This window comes from Balaenoptera physalus (assembly GCF_965194825.1).
Source record: "Balaenoptera physalus genome assembly, chromosome: 1".
NCBI lineage: Eukaryota > Metazoa > Chordata > Mammalia > Artiodactyla > Balaenopteridae > Balaenoptera > Balaenoptera physalus.
Genome location: NC_138882.1, coordinates 22,033,388 through 22,051,703, shown reverse-complemented (window position 1 = coordinate 22,051,703; position 18,316 = coordinate 22,033,388). Strand labels below are relative to the sequence as shown.

The window sequence follows — 18,316 nt, the reverse complement described above, 5'->3', positions numbered from 1 at the left end:
GACATTTAGTTTTAAGAGCTAAGAGAGACAGGTATACTGGAACATAATTCTAATGATTTATTTTTTCTATTCTTCAGAGACATGCATGTAAAAGTGAGTGGTAGGGAGCAAAATAAATAAATAAATAAAATAAAGGCTTTGAAATGGTCTATAAGTAACTCTTGGGTCTCCCAGGGAATAAGGCAACCAGGTCCAGAGAACTAGCACTTGTCACACTTCTCTGCAGAAAACTTTGTATAAAATTATCCACAAATGATCTGCTTCTAAACCCTACAAGGCACATTAGCTATTTAGCTATAATCAGCCCAAAGCCAGCCCCAACTCAACACAAGCTTTAAGGGATAAGTATTACAAGTGAAGAAGACACAGCTGAAAAGGATGGCTAAGAAGCAAATAAGAATATTAAGACCAAAATACATCTCTACAGGCTAAAATGCTGGACTGCTGAAACACAGGCAGGAAAAATTTAATAGAGAGTAAGGTCATATATTTCTATTTAAAAATCAGCCATACAAGTACAGGGACCAGACTAACAGAGAGTTCCTGCAAAAATCTGGGGACCTTTGGCTTACCAAATGCTTACTATAAGAGCAAGATATGTCTGCTTAAATATTAATGCAATTTTGGACTTCAATAATATTGAATACGCAGTAATAGAAAGAGTATCGTGTCCACCTTACAGGAAGTAATAGTCCCACTATTTGCTGCCTTGATCAGACATCTAAAATAGTGCAGACAATTATAGAAGCCATATTTTCACAATACTGACAACCTAGAGCATCCGGAATAAGCCAATCAGGATAGTGAGAGATCTAGGTATTGGCATTATTTAACCTGAAGAAGAGATAATATGAGACCGTTTTTTAAATATATGACAAAATTTTAAATAGAAAAGAAAAAATAGATCTTCTATGTTTCTCTGGCTGCTATAACTAAAACCAATGGATAAAAAAAACGTAACAGGTAATTTGGACCTGTTATAAATAAAAGAATAACCTTATAACTTGAGCCACCCAACAACAAACCAAGGTTGTATAAAAAGGAAGTGAACACCTTGTTTCTCTATGTATTCAGGCAAGGGCCTAAAGTCCTCTGGGATAAGAAGTGTTATGAGGGTACCCAAATCAGGTAGAAGATTGGATTAAGGAACTGCTACAGGTTCACTCCAATTCCGCAATGATATCATTTTAAGGGCAGAAGAAAAAGTACAAGTTGAGTCAACAAACACTTTATTTCCCTAATAGCAAGTTATGCTGGTAAAAGAGAAGAATTGAGAGGGCCAAAGTGATTCTAAGGTACCTTTAAAAATACATGGTACATAAGGAACTCAAAGTGAGATGCAGTGGAAAAGGGCACTGGATTTAGGGTTAGAAGACTGAGGTTGCATCCCAGTTCCAACCCAGCCTAGCTCTGTAGGATGTAGGGCAAGTCACTGAACCCTTCTGTAGTTCAGGTTTTTCCACCTCAGAAATAGGGATACCACCTGTCCTGCCCTAAGGATCAGATGACTGTATAAGAAAAGCACTGACTAAATAATTTATACATAAATTATCATTGTTATTACTCTACATTGATCAGAGTCTTCTAAGCTCCGTTCACCACACTTTAAAAAGGATATGAAACAAAATACTAGCAAACAGAATCCAACAACACATTAAAAGGATCATACACCATGATCAAGTGGGATTAATCCCAGGGATGCAAGGATTCTTCAATATACGCAAATCAATCAATGTGATACACCATATTAACAAATTGAAGAATAAAAACCATATGATCATCTCAATAGATGCAGAAAAAGCTTTTGACAAAATTCAACACCCATTTATGATAAAAACTCTCCAGAGAGCGGGCAGAGAGGAAACCTACCTCAACATAATAAAGGCCATATACAACAAACCCACAGCAAGCATCATTCTCAATCGTGAAAAACAGAAAGCATTTCCTCTAAGATCAGGAACAAGACAAGGATGTCCACTCTCGCCACTATTATTCTACATAGTTTTGAAAGTCCTAGCCATGGTAATCAGAGAAGAAAAAGAAATAAAAGGAATACAAATTGAAAAAGAAGAAGTAAAACTCTCAGTGTTTGCAGATGACATGATACTATACATAGATAATCCTAAAGACACCACCAGAAAACTACTAGAGCTAATCAATGAATTTGGTAAAGTTGCAGGATACAAAACTAATGCACAGAAATCTCTAGCATTCCTATACACTAACAACGAAAGATCAGAAAGAGAAATTAAAGAAACAATCCCATTCACCATTGCAACAAAAAGAATAAAATACCTAGGAATAAACCTACCTAAGGAGGTAAAAGACCTGTACTCAGAAAACTATAAGACACTGATGAAAGAAATCAAAGATGAAACAAACGGATGGAGAGATATACCATGTTCTTGGATTGGAAGACTCAATCTTGTGAAAATGACTATACTACCTAAAGCAATCTACAGATTCAATGCAATCCCTATCAAATTACCAACGGCATTTTTTACAGAACTAGAACAAAAAAATCTTAAAATCTGTATGGAGACACAGAAGACCCCGAATAGCCAAAGCAATCTTGAGGGAAAAAAATGGAGCTGGAGGAATCAGACGCCCTGACTTCAGACTATACTACAAAGCTACAGTAATCAAGACAACATGGTACTGGCACAAAAACAGAAATATAGATCAATGGAACAGGATAGAAAGCCCAGAGATAAACCCACGCACCTATGGTCAACTAATCCATGACAAAGGAGGCAAGGATATATAATGGAGAAAAGACAGTCTCTTCAATAAGTGGTGTTGGGAAAACTGGACAGCTACATGTAAAAGAATGAAATTAGGACACTCCCTAACACCATACACAAAAATAAACTCAAAATAGAATACAGACCTAAATGTAAGACTGGACACTATAAAACTCTTAGAGGAAAACATAGGAAGAACACTCTTTGACATAAATCACAGCAAGATCTTTTTTGACCCACCTTCTAGAGTAATGGAAATAAAAACAAAAATAAACTAATGTGACCTCATGAAACTTAAAAGAAAGTTTAACAACTTTCTATAAACTATAAACAAGACAAAAAGACAACTCTCAGAATGGGAGAAAATATTTGCAAACAAATCAACGGACAAAAGATTAATCTCCAAAATATATAAACAGTTCATGCAGCTCAATATAAAAAAAAAAAAACCCAATCAAAAAATGGGCAGAAGACCTAAATAGACACTTCTCCAAAGAAGACATACAGATGGCCAAGAGGCACACGAAAAGTTGCTCAACATCACTAATTATTACAGAAATGCAAATCAAAACTACAACGAGGCATCACCTCACACCGGTTAGAATGGGCATCATCAGAAAATCTACAAACAAAAAATGCTGGAGAGGATGTGGAGAAAAGGGAACCCTCTTGCACTGTTGGTGGGAATGTAAATTGATACAGCCACTATGGAGAACAATACAGAGTTTCCTTAAAAAACTAAATATAGAACTACCATATGACCCAACAATCCCACTACTGGGCATATACCCAGAGAAAACCATAATTCAAAAAGACACATGCACCCCAATGTTCATTGTGGCACTACTGACAATAGCCAGGTCATGGAAGCAACCTAAATGTCCACAGACAGATGAATGGATAAAGATGATGTGGTACATATATACAATGGAATATTACTCCACCACAAAAAGGAACTAAATTGAGTCATTTGCAGAGATGTGGATGGACCTAGAGACTGTCATACAGAGGGAACTAAGTCAGAAGAGAAAAACAAATATCATATATTAACGCATATATGTGGAATCTAGAAAAATGGTACAGATGAAGCAGTTTGCAAGGCAGAAATAGAGACACAGCTGTAGAGAACAAACGTATGGACACCAAGGGGGGAAAGTGGTGGGGGGGGGGGTGAATTGGGAGATTGGGATTGACATATACACACTAATTTGTATAAAACAGATAACTAATAAGAACCTGCTGTATAAAAAAATAATAATAGGGCTTCCCTGGTGGCGCAGTGGTTGAGAATCTGCCTGCCAATGCAGGGGACACGGGTTCGAGCCCTGGTCTGGGAAGATCCCACATGCCACGGAGCGACTGGGCCCGTGAGCCACAATTACTGAGCCTGTGCGTCTGGAGCCTGTGCTCCGCAACAAGAGAGGCCGCGATGGTGAGAGGCCCGCGCACCGCGATGAAGAGTGGTCCCCACTTGCCGCAACTAGAGAAAGCCCTCGCACAGAAACGAAGACTCAACACAGTCATAAATAAATAAATAAATAAATAAATAAAAGAACGTGAATTTCTAAAAAAAAAAAAAAAAAAAAAAAAAAAAATAATAATAAAATAAAATTCAAAATAAAAAAAGGATATGAAAAACCTAGAAAATCCTAATAGATCAACCAAGATAAAGCCTTGTAACTTGACTAAAGAGATAGAAAGCATGTTTTAGGTAGAAACCCTAAAGGAAAAAAGTCTTACCCAAGGAAAGGTAAAAGGTATTTATTATAGAATAGGTTGTGCGTTCTTAAAAAGGATGTTGTTCAGTTGTTTTCTACAGGAAGAAGAAACAAGATTCAGAAAGAGAAGAGGTGGATTTAAATGAATGCAAGGGAGATTTCAGTTAGGTCCAGGGAATAACATTTTACATGCTTGTTTTCATCAAATGAAAATGTATAAGCCACAAAGCAACAAAAAGACAAAGAAATCCTACCTGTCAAGATGATAAGACCCTGGAAGAGGCTATGGACGTTTAGAATTCAAAACCTACCTGTCCTGGATTGGTCAACATTTACTAGCCTTAAGGGAGTCAAATCAGATTATCTCCCAAGGTCCTTTCTAGCACTAGAACTCAGAGAATTAGAACCAATAAATAACTGTTTATTAGGAAAAGAAATAAAGTTAGCAGTTGAACTTGGGAGTATATTTTATATGAGCTTTCTACTTTAATCAAAAGTGCTCTTATTAGTCATGTACCACAATGTTCATTGCAGCACTATTTACAATAGCCAGGACATGGAAGCAACCTACCTAAGTGTCCATCAACAGATGAATGGATAAAGAAGATGTGGCATATATATACAATGGAATATTACTCAGCCATAAAAAGAAACGAAATTGAGTTATTTGTAGTGAGGTGGATGGACCTAGAGTCTGTCATACAGAGTGAAGTAAGTCAGAAAGAGAAAAACAAATATCGTATGCTAACACATATATACGGAATCTTAAAAAAAAAAAAAAAAAAAAAAAGGTTCTGAAGAACCTAGGGGCAGGACCGGAATAAAGACACAGATGTAGAGAATGGACTTGAGGACACAGGGAGGGGGAAGGGTAAGCTGGGACGAAGTGAGAGAGTGGCATGGGCATATATACACTACCAAATGTAAAACAGATAGCTAGTGGGAAGCAGCTGCATAGCACAGGGAGATCAGCTCAGTGCTTTGTGACCACCTAGAGGGGTGGGATAGGGAGGATGGGAGGGAGACGCAAGAGGGAAGAGATATGGGGATATATGTATATGTATATGTATAACTGATTCACTTTGTTATAAAGCAGAGACTAACACACCATTGTAAAGCAATTATACTCCAATAAAGATGTTAAAAACAAAAAGAAGTGCTCTTATTCTTAAGTGATAAAGCAAATGAGATAAAATGTTAAAAATAGGTGAATCTGAATAAAGGGTATACAGGTGGTTCCCTGTACTATTTTGATTTTTGCAACTTTATTCAATTACTGTGAAATAGTCATCATTTAGGTTTAAAATATTAGGAGTTGAATGATACTTCTTATCTTACTAGTTCTCGTGGGAAAGTCTAGAACTTGATTATGTATCACTTCCTAGGGCCTGCCCTCCCTCCTCTGCTGTAATTAAGACACGTTCACTCATATACAGTGGTTGGTTTTCTCACATCTACAATGTTCTCATCAATCTCCATGCCTTCATCCTCTCAATTTTGAAAATAAACTTCAGTATTTGTTTTTTATTCATATTTCAACCCTTCCCTCAAACCTCACCAAGACTCCTAATAACCGTATAAACTTTGACTTCCCAGCCTCTGCCAGGTCATTCTCAAGGAGGTGGGAGAGGTGGGAGGGATTTCTTTCCCTGCCAGCTGCAGGCAAAGAGGGAGCACATTGTCTGTAGGGTATTTTAAAACAATAATAAAAGCAACTAAAAGTCTTTCTGCCTTTTATTATCACCAGGCACTGGCAATTAGAAACAACCTTAGTGTTGAGACACTCCTTCCAACCATTGCAGACAGCTCCAAACATCACCCCTTAATATGTCACCAGTAATGGTCAGCCTTCCCAATCTCTGCCAAAATCTTCTTTCCAACAGTTTTTCTTTTCCTCAGGATCTCAAATTAAAAACAAAACAAAAACTAATAATAACAACACAGACTAAAGGCAATCAGTGTATTTTCTACAGTATTTGTAATTGTGAGGTATATCATTATCACTTTAATAGAAAAGCTCATATATAATTTAATGTGATGCCTCACTCAAAACAAAACTAAGTAGAGTCCATTTATATAATCCAGATCAATTACGATTTAGTATTAAAACTATTTTTCAAACGACAATAATGTAAACAAATGGTTCATAGTCATAACTTAATGCCTGGAGGCTGGAAAATTTGCCAAGATTTATGGGATCAGACTCAGCAGAACAGACAAGGCTCTACTAACATAACTGCAGTCCTTTATGGCTGCTCTGATCGCCCTGCGTCACACTTTGAGGGCCAGGTCATCCTAGACACTATGAGAAAAAAGGTCTAACTTGGTGAAAGAAAAAGGACAAAAAGAGATACTAAAAGAAGGGATCGCCTATGTCTCGGCCAATCTTGTTGAGGGCCATCTTGCATCAAAGGCAATGCAGCAGCTGGATGGTAAATCAGCAGATCAACAACACTCTGCTGGGTATCTCTCTGTCCAGCTGTATTCCTCAGCTGTAACAAATCCTCCCGATTCTATCAAAAGGCAGGGAATGCCTTTCTCACTAGGGTATGCAGATAACTGAAAATGGACTAGATAACAATAAAATTGATAATCAGAGAGTACAGAACCAAAAAACTCAATATAGCAAGTTACTTCACATATTACAAATGGGTTATTAATGAAAACAAAATGTGCTAGTATGTGTATATGAAGACACTTTTGACTACAGCTGTTTTAATCGTTCTTCCAATACACAGATACACATTCCACTGCAGCAGAAATAAAAAGAAATAGTAAATCCGTAAGAATAACTAGTAATTTGCTGCACCCTGATTAAAAAAAAATGCCACTATTGGTTAAACTGTTAAATACATCTAAATCCTACAGAATAACACAGAGTAATCCTACAGAACAAACAGAATTTATCTAGAGAAGGCTAAGAAATTTACTCAACAATTAGAACAAATAACAAAAATTCCAAAGATTATCCAGAACACAAGGCAATCAAATTTCAAACATACTACTCAGATATATAATTAGAAACTTGCCACAGAAGGCAGGGCTCTTGTGTTTCAACAATGATCACAACCTCTCCTATGAACTAACATCTAATGGCCTACAAGCTTTCTCCCAAAACCAAGGGAAAAGGGGGAAGAACACATTTTTAAATCAAGATTATATAGAAAAATCAGATCAACCTTTCAGAAAAACAGTATTGTCTACTTTTAAGAAATAAGATTAAGACATATAGAAATCTACAGAGCAGTTAATTCAAAAACTTTAAAGGTCAGTGTCATCTTTTCACTTTCTAATTTGAAAAACTATTCAATTTGCTCACTTCCCTGTTACAGCATTGTTTATGTTTAGGCGATGCTTTCCACTTTTAAGTATCAGCTGTGCCCCTAAACATAAGGAAATTATCTATCTTACTCAAGCATAAATTTTCAAGGCCATCAAGAGTTTATAAGCTATAGTTAATAATACTATGTTGTATATTTTAAATTTGTTAAGACAGTAGATCTTAAGTGTTCTCACCACAAAAAGAGAGAAATTAGTAACTACGTGAAGTGATGGTTTGTTAATTAGCTTGATTGTGGTAATCATTTCACAATATATGTGTATATCAAATCATCACGTTGTACACCTTAAATATATGCAATTTTGATTTGTCAATTATGTCTCATTAAAGCTGGGGGAAAAAAGAGTTTACAAGCTAGCAAGACACCAAGCCATCAAGAAACATAAACTGTTCTAGTTTACTTGAATTAGAGCAAGACAGACCACCAAATCAGATCTAAAAGATACCTGTACCAATACAGTAGTATTAAAAGTAAAAAATGTTAACACTTGAAATATGAAACACTTGAAACAAGCAAAAGATTCAACCATCAGATATCACCGTCAACCAATGACAATGTTAGGGCTCTCCCTAGGTACCTCACCCCATTTGTGACAAAAATACAAATTTGCCATCTATCTAAAGCTAAAACAGTCTTTGTAATTATGCAGAAGTGAGATACTCTATGACGTAGATTAGGAAGTACATATTAACTGCAAGTCAATAAAACATGAATAAAATGTAGACAATAACTAAAATTAATAATAACCTCTGGTAATGATAAAAGCAAGCCCACATAGTACACGATGGCCAATAAGGAAAACTAAATATGCTAATGTGTATATAACAACAGAACTTGGGTTATCAATATTTTTTAACAATCTACCAATGGCAAATATATACGTTTTCTTTGTAGCAGAAATAAAAAGTAACAGTAAATCCACAGGAATTGCTAGTAATTGGCTGCACCCTAATCTAAAATTGCCTTTACCGGTTAAACTCAAAAACTAAATACAATAGGATAACTTTTAGTAAAAATATATTAGAAAGTTAGGCAGAAAAACAATGAATAGTAACTGCAAACGTGACGGCACTGGCTTTCCATGTAATTATCACTGTAATTCCAAACGCATTTACAAGTTCATTCCATGACAAAGCAAATAACCTAAACTCCGCAAGGTAGAGAAGATTCCAAAAGGAAAACTTTGGTTGGCTTGCTGGTATGAAGACAACTTTAAAGCACTATCTGTTTGACAAAGAAATGCAGCATAAGTTGGACCCTGGTGAGGAAGAGTTCAAGTTTTCCCTGGGAATGTAAATTCTTCCCCGAAATCCACACAGGTTTAAAAAAAAAAAAAAAAAAAGGCACATCAGAAAGCCAGCATTAATTGCAAAGGAGGCAATACGAGTTCAGCATCCAGTAGGTGGCTGGTCATCTTTCTGACCCGTTAGGTCAAGACGTCCTTCTCATCTACGACCCTCAGAGAAGGACTGCCTCCCTCCTCTCCAACCTCCCCTGGAAGCCAACCTCTGCCAACTCGTGCCACCCTCACAATCTGCCAAGTGCCGGGACACTCCCCCAAGTGGGACTGCTCTCCTCCGCGATGCCTCCTGCCCAGTGTCACCCGCCACCCTCCTCCCCTTCTCAGGGCCTCTTCGGCCTCAGGGTCCCCGGTGCCTCCCTCCTCAGCCCCTCACGGCTGCCCTCAGGGCTGCCCCCGTCCCCCGACCCCCAATCTTGGTCCCCTCCCTCAAACCTGGGGTCCCGGTTCTCCCTCTGCCCGCGCGAGGTGTCCCGACTCTCCCGTCCCTACCCGGTCTCCCCCGTCCCGCGGCGCGGGGCGGCAGCGGGGCGGAGAGGCATCCACTGAGGAGACAAGTGCCTGGGACTCTCCGGCTCCGATCCGGACCCGGAGCCGGGCTTCCGCCTCGCGCCGGAAGGCATTCGCGAGCGGGACCGGAAGTCCCGCCCCGCGAGCTTTCTGCCTGCCGCGGCAGCGGGGTCTCACTAGCTCGCAGAGAGGACTCGCGGAGGAGAGAGGGGGTCGCCGGCACTCGGCCGGGAGCAGAAGGGCTTACCCTGAAGGGCCGAGGCGCCAAAAATCTTTCTCCCTGCTGCTTCTCTTTCCAGCGGATCAGCCAACCGACCTGCTGTCGGTTGATCAAGGGTCTCCTCTGTTCACGCACCGGGAGGAGCAAGATGACTCAGACACTGACCCCTGCCCTCACAATCTAGTTGAAAGTTGACAAAAATATAAACAGAGGTTAATCACACCGCAAGGCAGTATTGCTTCATTCCTTAATCCAAATTTTTATCACCTGCTATATATCACTCATTAAACAAGTAGGCTGTAAACAGACGAAAGCTCCTATCTTAGGGAGCGAGGGAGGCACTAACGGCAATGAACTAGGCAGAGAATAAATCAAACAGCGACCTGTTCCTCGGGAAGCTTAGGGTAGTACAGGGACAGATATATGGGCAAACAAGTGCAATGAAACCATCAAGCATCAGAGGAACTATGGCCGTGCTGAAGGCAGTCGTGTGGTGTAGGGAGCTGGACAGACCCAAGACTCTAAAGATAATGGCTCCTCCGTTGAGACTGAAATGAATGATGAATAAGAGTTAAAGGTCAGACAAGGTGGGGGAGGGCATGCAGAGGAGAAGGATGCCAGAGAGAGCTTGGTTTAATCAGGGAGCTGGAGGAGGGTACAGTTAATTTAGCAAGATCTGCGATCAGAGAGTCAGGAGGAAGCATAACGAGAGGAGGCAAGCCCAGATCAGGAAGACTGTTGTGTATTATGCTAAGAAATTTGGACTTTAGACTCCATGCAACAGGGAATCAGTGCATATCTCTAGGGGAATAGACAAAATACTGAGTTATAGGGTTGACTAAGATGATTGACCTAGTCATCAAAGAAAAATAAGAACTTGAAAAATCGCAGAGAGAACATTTTACCAGTGAGGGTGCTTTCTCAAACTGTCATACCCAGATGTTAAAAACAATGGATGATTACAACTCTATAAAGGCAGGACCACCAGGGCTCAGACCCCTGGGGTTGCCCATTGGGCAAATCACCCCAACCGAGTTGCCAGCTGAAGCCTTAGGGAACCATGGAATCAATGGGCCAAGGAGGAAGAAAGTTCATTACTAGCTACAGTAATGAGAGCCGTTGCCTCTATTTCCTTGCTTGCCACTACTGTTTACTAAATACCCTCTTGCACACTGAGCCCATTTTTCCTCTTTAAAAAGAAATGGCATATCAGTTTCTTCCAATTCTTTTCCTTTTGCCAGCAACAAACTATATTGCCATATATGGAGATAGGATTAGGGTAAAATAAAAGGAAGACTGGACATCATGTAGAAAGTCTGTACTTAGAGGGCACAGTATCACCTCTGGATGGAGTAGAAAGACACAGCTTTGAGTGTTCTCCCTTTGGGAAGGTTAGCAGTCCATTTGTGATGGTACGTGAAATAACCGAATCATATAGTAGAGAGGTGTGTCTCTGAAAGAAAGGGAAGAAGAGAGTATGTATGTGTGGTGTGATGTATGTGGGGTTTGTGTGGGTGAGGGTGTGTGTGTGTGTGTTTGCTGGACCACCAAGAAATAAAATATAATAGACACTCCATGAGATGTTTCCCTGTAGCTCACCACAATTCCTCTTTTTGTAGGAATGGCCCCAATACATAGGCCAATCCCTTAAAGGGCCATATATTTATGCACAAGTGATCATGTTCTAGGGTTTGCCCAGGATTGAGGGGCATCCCAGGACGCTGAACTTTTGGTGCTTAAACTGGAATAGTCCTGGGAAAACTGGTCACACTATCATGTCCCCTGTAAACAGATTAATCCAGATACGAACACATCCTAAACTAGGGCATTTAGACTCTTCCCTCAGGGAATTTTAAACACTGCATAGGGAAACACAGAGAGAAGATGGCCATTAGAGCTGAGTCACATAAATGGCAGTGCCCTAAAGAAAAGATCTATTAACACCCATTATGAAGGACCCAGGACCTGCCCTGTTTTCTTTGATTACAGGAGATATCCCTGTGTACTTCCAAGACTTTTTTTTTTTTTTTTGCCTGACTAGCCAAAGAAGATTTCTGCTACTTGCAACCAAAGTAATCTTGCTTAAGATAATCTGCTCCCAGAGCCCCTGAGCCAAATAATCCATACTCACTGCCACAGCAAACTGAAGTGGATGTAGACACAACCCAAATAGGCTAAGTGGGTCTCTCATACATGGATTTTAGAGTTGACATACAGCGCTCCAATTGGTCTCTCTTTCACATTGAAATAGAAATGTCACGTAAACCTAGGATTGGGTTAGGCATGAGCAAGGTGTCCCATGCAGGTAGAGAAAAAACAGCTAGGGGAACTAGAGGGAAGAGGAGAGAGAAAGGATATGGAAGAGAGAAAGAAGCAGAAAGAGAAGACAGAATTATCTCAGAGAGGGTCACCTTAGTTCCCATCTTTCCAATTTTTTATTCCAATCCCTCATGTGGTCCAGCTAAACTTTCTGTCCTTAAAATTCTATGAAAATTCTATGTCCTTCCAGTAAATTTCCCATTTGACTTGGGTTAGTGTTAGTAGGTTTCTATTCCTAGCAATGAAACACCAAGACATCAATTCACAAGACGCAAGGTTGCCTGCTCACTCTCTTTTCTGCATCACTCTCTTCTCACCAGAACTTTGGAGTCAGCTTCTCTCCCCAGGCCAATGGCAGGAGGAAGATTTTCACACCTCCGCTGCTACCTGGTCCCTACAGGAAAACTGTCAGAGTTACCATGGGGTTGATGGGTGAGGCAAATCATACCATCAATATACAAATATGGTGGGAGATTTTAGAAACCAGTATTTCAAATTCTTGATCATACAGAGGCAGGAGCTAAAGTCCAGCTAGACATAGTGGTTTCTCTAAGGTCTAATAGTTCAATGGTCCCAGAGACAGGACTAGTTCAAAATCTTCTCTCTCCCAGTCCAGTTACCTGATTACCTGGTGTGGAAAGAGTCCAATACCCCCAAGAGGCCACTGTGAAATCCTTAAAATTGTACTACTACCCAGCATCCTCCCCACCTCCCTCCTGGCCTTTGGAGTTTACCCATATCTATATAATGATATCAGCCTGACTGCAGAACCATGACAACTATTCAAGAGACACTTGTGAGTGACAGTGGGTAATAGACATGTTCCTCTGAACCAGGAGAGAACATTTTTAAGGAAAAATTTCCTACTTTTTTTTTTTCAGTACTCACTGACTTGTTCAGACAGATAGATGGGTTAATTAACAGAGCTAATAAGGTTAGATGTTTAAAAAGTTTACTTACACATTCTACATTTGCTTTATTTCATACATGAGTGCTTTTCTTATCTTTATTTATTCTTTTCACCACCAACATAAACAACAACATCAGTAGCCGTTACATCTAAAACTACATCCTCTTCCCTTTACACATGCAGCAGTTTAGTCATTTGTGGAAAAATAAACTAGTCTATAAGTGGAGGTAATCACAACAGCATGTTCCCTGGGGTATAAATAGTCTGGTGTAAAATTATATTAGTAAAAGATTATGAATCAGTGAGAATTAAGGTCATCCAGGGCTCTCCAGTTAATAATTCCCAACTCTACTGCAGGGTACCAAAAGCAAGGTATTTTCTATGAAGATCTCAATTTTCTGTGATCCAATAACATCGCTTAGGCTAAAGTGAAAGATGACTCACTACACTGAGGGTGGTGTTTTCTTCCTAAAGAGGGAGCTGCCCCAGGAATGTTTCAATTCGATTGAAATATTTAAAAACATGACTTCTGATAATTTGGTCTAAATTTTTTATTGTGGTAAAATATATGAAACATAAAATGTCCCATTTTAGCCACTTTTAAGTGCACACTTCTGCGTCATTAAGTGCGTTCAAAATGTTGAATAACCATCACCCCCATTCATCTCCAGAACTTTTGCCTCTTCCCAAAATGAAACTCTGTACCCATTAAACAATAACTCCCCATTCCTTCTTAAGTCTAATTTTGGTCAATTTTATAGGTTTGTATATCCCATTAAAATATTTTCAACACTGATTCATACCCTCTTGAGGTAAACATATTTATAAATAGAAATAAAATAGTATCTTATTCACCTCTTTTCCCTTGTGGAATTTAAATGAAACGTGATTTCCACAGGGACACATTGTATAATGATCAGATATTTCTACCTCTTTAAAACCCACACCAATGAGAATTCCATGTGTAAAAGAGAAACACACCAGGGAAACTTGACATGATACTCATTAACAGAAAGCTTGGGTGGGTGTGTTTGGAAGGACTTTTATACAGTTAATGATTTTAAACTCCAATCCTTGTTTTTCTTTCTGCAAAAACAATGGGCATTCCGCGGATCTGACTGGGGCACAAACCACACTTTGTTTTCTTCCCAACAAAATCAAAACTAAGCAGGAATGCCCCTGCCAGAGAAAGCTTCACCTGCTAAATTCCAACAGGACTAGGAAAACAAGCCTTTCTTCTTCAATAATGATTTCACTCCCCGGTTTGGTAACTGAAATAGACACACATTTCCACTCCTAACTTGAAAATCTCACCACTAGGTAGACTGAATTTTCAGCTCTGAGCTTCAATGATACAAACTATTTCCAAAGAAGAAATTAGCTACAGGCTGGGAAGATTGAGGCAAAACTTCCCCTGTGAAAACAATTGATGTTATATCTTAAAGAGGAATATGCCTTCTCTACAAAAGACTCCTGATTAATTAGTAAGAAGTCACTTCCTTTATTTTTAACATTCTTTTAAAAACTTTAAAAATCAAACAGTACTGTACAGGTTGGATATATCTGCCTTGAGTAGACGTGACAGAATCATAGAGGGTTATTGCTGTGTCCTCTGGTCTTTCATCCTGAGATAGACCTTCTCCACTGCAAATACTTACTGCCCAAGAAACTACCCTGAACATAGTGTTGTCAGATAAAATACAGGACACCCACTTAAATTTGAGTTTCAGATTTTTTTGTATAAGTATGTCCCCAAATATTGCATGGGGCATACTTCTAATAAGAAATTATTTATTGCTTATCTGAAATTCAAATTTAACTGAGTATTCTGTATTTTTATTTGCTAAAGCTGGTAACCCTATGGCACACAAGCAAGATTCGTTAAATATTTCTAAAGGAAAGATTTCTTAAATACATCAAGGCTACTTTTCTCCCACCAAAGTATGAATAGAACATTGGACTGTTGATGTACTACATGACAACTATCCACCTTTGTATCCTTCTTAATATCTTACAATAAAAAAAGAGAAGCAAGACCAAAGATCTGTGATGGATATTGTTCAAAATTAAATGGAAAGTATGTAAGACTGAATCAGAGAAACTGATCTGATCTCCATGTGGTTATAAGGTAATAACTCATGGATTGGTTGTTATTCAGTATGTGAGTCTAGGAGTTTACCTGAGCACAGAGTGGACACGTGCTATTGAACCAGACTAGTCTTTTCACTGTAGTTACTTTTAAAGTACTTTTCTTTAGGGTGGGTTGGTTGTTTATTTGTTTGGTTTTTGAGTCATGTTCTATATTTTTTATTCTTTTTTTTCTTCTGGCAATCAAGTAAAAATTTGGTATTAGAGGAGTATAGCCCAAAGAACGCTGGAGAAATTGATGCAGCACTTTTGGAAAATGGAACAGTGAGACTCCATTAACAAATAGATATGGACTCTGCTGACCTCTCTGCCTCCACATTCGCTCCAACAGAGACAAACTGCATATAGTTTCTGAGACATCGCTGCTGCCCTGGCCCAAGGAACCTGCCCACATGTGTCATCTAAGATGCCAGGCCTTGAGGCTTCAATGTGGAGGTACTTGCCCACGTCTCTCCCCACCCAGGTCTCGTTCTATCCCCTGAACACAAAAGAGCACTGCTGAAACCCATCTTGCAAATACAGTTCATCAAACACCATCTTCATCTTCTTCCTGCAACTCCTCTTTCCACATGGAAGAGAAATCAACATATCTAATTCACCATACTGTCCTTATTAGTCTTTTTAAATCAGTCTTATTAGCCTTTGGCCCCACACAATTTTCTTATTCTTCCTCAACTAAGCACACATCCACTCATTTGTTCATTCAACAAATATCCAGAGATCCACTGGTAAACAAAAGACACCAATTCCTACCCTTGTGGAGCTTGCATTCTCATGGGAAGGTGGCGGGGCGGGGAGAAGGAAATAAACAATAAAGCAATAAATAAATGTTAAATTTGTTACAATTTAACATATTAAACACGATGATAAATGTTTATTGTAATCTAATATGCTTATTTAACATGGTGATAAATACTTTAGGAAAAAAACAGGGCCCAATAAAAGGGTGGGGATTGCAATTACAATCATCACGAAGTGACATTGGGGCAGAGGCTTGAAAAAAGCAAAAAAAAGGCATGTCTGGGGAAAAGTATACCGAGACAGAAAGAATAGCCAGGGCAAAGGCCCTGAGGCCAGAGAATGCAAATCGAATTCTGGAAATCCAACTCTCAAGCCTGCAACATGCTCCAACGTGCTCAATTCCGCCCTGCTAGAATGACTGATCTGTTTGCACTTCTGTCTCCACAGGGCAGCCCCACAGACATTTCTCCTTTGGCAGTTGCTCTCTGTTAGGTTTTGCCAGTAGGGGGCATTAAAGGGAGATTGGAAGCCCGGAGGCAGGAAAGGGACTTATTCCTTCCTACTTCCTGTTTCCTGTCAGCATCATTGATAATGGCCCTTCACCTTGGAAATGGCTGTTACGACAAGTTACCACCTTTAACCCGACTCCCGAAGCCAGCCTCATCAGGCCCCTCAGAGTATCTGCTACAGAAATGCAGCCTCACCTCTGAGTGCAGCCTTACCTTCTGCAGACTCTGCTTCTCCCTTTGTTTCCACAGCCCTAAAGTCATGAGCTGCTTCCTGCAGCTACTGTCTCCCTATGACTTCAATGCTCCCTTTTCCCTTTCCAGCAGTCCATCACCCATTTAATGAATTCCCAATACTAAATTCTCTCTGTTAAGATAACTTGCGTGGTTTCTTTTTCCTGACTGGAACTTGACTGATAAGGGAGCTGGAATGTAACTTTCCGGAAGTCACAAACCATGTTTTATTCATCTGACTCCAAGCACTTAGCACAAAACCTAGCATATAATAGTGCTCAATCAAAGTTTGTTGAATGGATAACGAACAGATATCATATCCACTCACTGGCAAAGTAAATTGAGACCAATGCCTGGACACGTGACACCCAAACCCAGCTATCCCCTTAAGTATTCAGAAAATTGCCTTGGTCTGTCTCGCCGGAGTGAACCATCTGCAGGGCGGTAATGCGAGCAGCAACACCCACCTTCCACTCCCATCCCCTACACAGAGGGAGTTTGTGCAGAATGAAGAGGGCATGGGTGGAGAATGCAGTCAGGAACAATCAGTCCTTAGGCAGGCGACCACTAGCCCAGGGAGATTTTGAAACAAGAAGAGAGTGTTTGGGTTAAAATTATTTACCAAAAGTATTAGTGTTTGGTCCACTGCCCACCAAAACCCTGCCAAAACCCTAGCCACTTTCTGACAGGAATTCATAGCAAGACACTGAACAGCTTATTTTAGTTTGGTCCGAAAATATAAAAGAACATCTCTCTAGGAATACTTGTGCACTGAGGAAATACCATGCCACGTTTTAAATGCTAGACTATATTCCTGCAAGGAAATTTAGTTGTAAGAAAAATGAAGCAAATGATACCTGAAAGTAAAGCAAAGTTGCCAGGGGCCTTGCACATAGCAAGCATGTAATACATAGTTGCTAAATTCTTCTAATGAGACTCTTCATCAAGGTTGTAATCTACAATGAAATCATCCTAGAGAACTTAGAGTGCTTTAGATCCCGTAACTAGCATGTGAGAGACAGTATTTGGCACAGAATCCTTTTGATGTACTTTTCCATCCCAGCCACTGTCTCAGTATAAACTCTCTTTTTTGATTTATTATAATAGCCTCCAGACTGGACTTCCTGCCACTAACCCTAGACCACGGTCCACGTTGCTCTCAGTTATTTTTCCAAAGCTCCCTTACTTAGTTCGAATTTCAGCTTTGTCACATCCTAGCTGTGTGGCCTTAGGTAACTTGATTAACCTCTCTGTTCTTGGTTTCCTCAGCTTAAAATGGGGATAATAACAGTACCTACTTCATAGGATTGGTATAAGGTCTAAATAAGTTAACGAATCTAAGAAGACAATGCCTAGCACATTGAAACTGCAATATAGGTGATAGAGATTATTACCACACTTGAAAACATAGTTGGCTTCCTGTTGCTTATGGGATAAAATTCAGTTCATAAGCAGATATGGGTTTTCCTACTCAGAACCTCCAGCTCTCTTTCCACATTCATCCTCCACCTTCCTCCTCTCTACTTTCCCCTGTAATTGCCTGTCTCTTCATCCCCTCTGACAAAACCTTCTTTCCTGCTAGAAGGTTCCATGAGATGAACCTCTAACCACCACTATTACCACTA

General features: G+C 39.6%; 1 protein-coding gene across 5 annotated transcripts in view; it reads right to left on the bottom strand.

The window, feature by feature from the left end:
• The window catches only part of DISP1 (dispatched RND transporter family member 1), a 215,326-nt gene extending 198,980 nt beyond the window's left edge, over positions 1–16,346 (bottom strand). For 2 of the 5 annotated variants that reach the window (XM_082426085.1, XM_082426089.1), the window contains exon 1: positions 9,596–9,718. The gene's annotated coding sequence lies outside the window, so the exon portion shown is untranslated. Of the gene's footprint in view, positions 1–9,538; positions 9,741–9,860 lie in introns of those variants that run through there. The other 3 variants (XM_082426091.1, XM_082426086.1, XM_082426083.1) reach the window with 3 other exon arrangements.
• Positions 16,347–18,316: the final 1,970 nt, after the last annotated feature.